This window comes from Myotis davidii, unplaced genomic scaffold (assembly GCF_000327345.1).
Source record: "Myotis davidii unplaced genomic scaffold, ASM32734v1 scaffold10, whole genome shotgun sequence".
Taxonomy (NCBI): Eukaryota; Metazoa; Chordata; class Mammalia; order Chiroptera; family Vespertilionidae; genus Myotis; species Myotis davidii.
In genome coordinates, this window is record NW_006283544.1 from 110,286 (window position 1) to 111,769 (window position 1,484).

The window sequence follows — 1,484 nt, forward strand, 5'->3', positions numbered from 1 at the left end:
AGGAATCACCTCAGCGGGCTTGCCCCTCGCTTATGGATCCAGGAGAGAATATTCCTAAGAATCCATAACTTGCTTACAAAAGGAAGCAAAAAGCATGCTTCCCTACTTACTAAATGTGTCTCCTAGCTTGGATTCCAATGGAGCTATTCTGGTTGGTTCATTGTTTGGTTGCCAATACAGGTTTCATAATAATTTCACCTTAAACTACAAAATAAGGAGAATATTGTGATATGAAAGAGCAGCTGACTGCAGCAAGTTGGGCAAAATAAACTTCTTCATACAATATATATTTTTATGGCTTAAAAATATATTTTAAAGTTCCCATTCCAGTGAAAGTTGTCTTATTTCTTTATAGTTAGTACACAAAACAAAAGGAAAGCTCTCATGTAGACAGTTGACAGAGGTTACCAAAGTGGGAACATCAAAAACTGAACAGCACCTCTTTGGAGCTCCAGTGGCGCAATCGGTTAGCACGCAGTACTTATAAAAACTGAACAGCACCTCCGACCCCCTGCACAACCAAAATTCTGCGCTTTCCTCTTCAGGTGGGAAGAAAAACAAAAAAAGGAAAGAAAGGAATGATGGATCTAGCTATCATAATTCAAGGTAAAGAATACCACACTTAGCACATCCTATCTAATAACAGACAAACATGGTAATTGACCGTACCTTCGCTACATCTCCCATTGGCTAATCAGCATGATATGCAAATTAACTGCCAACAAAGATGGTGGCCAATTTGCATACTGCAGGCAGGGCGGGACAGCATAAACTGCCAGCGTGCCACCATCCAGGGCAGGCCGGCCACTCCAGGGCCCGAGATTGGCAGGTTCCGGGGTGGCAAAGCATGCCCGCCCCAGACGCTGCAGAAGCTGCCTGATATGGTAGTAACTCTATCAGTAAGCACTCTGAAAGTCAGTGGCATAAGCGCACCAATTAAAATACAGATTATGAGGGTGAATCAAAAACAAAACCCACTTTAAATATAAAGACACATATAGATTAAAAGTAAATGAATTAAGCTGCAGCCTGTTTTGCTCAGTGGATAGAGCATTAGCCCTTGGACTGAAAGGTCCCAGATTAGATTCCAGTCAAGGGCATGTACCTCAGTTGCTGGCTTGACCCCCCAGTCCCTATCAGAGCATGTGCAAGAGGCAACCAATCAATGTGTCTCTCCCTTTCCCTTCACTCTCTCTAAAATTCAATGGAAAAATATCCTTGGGTGAAGATTAACAAAAACAAAGTAAATGAATTAAGTAACATTAAAGAGATTATAAGAAAAGTATATTCCAAATTCCGTTAGTTGTATAATGGTTATGTTTAAATTATTAACGCCTAAGAAATTGGGTGAAGGACACATATGATATGCTGTAGTATTTTATAGTTTTTTTACATGTATGAGATTATTTCAAATTAAAATATTAAAACAATAAAAAGTTAATAAAATATTAATTAAAATGTATCTGCATTACATGAACAAATCT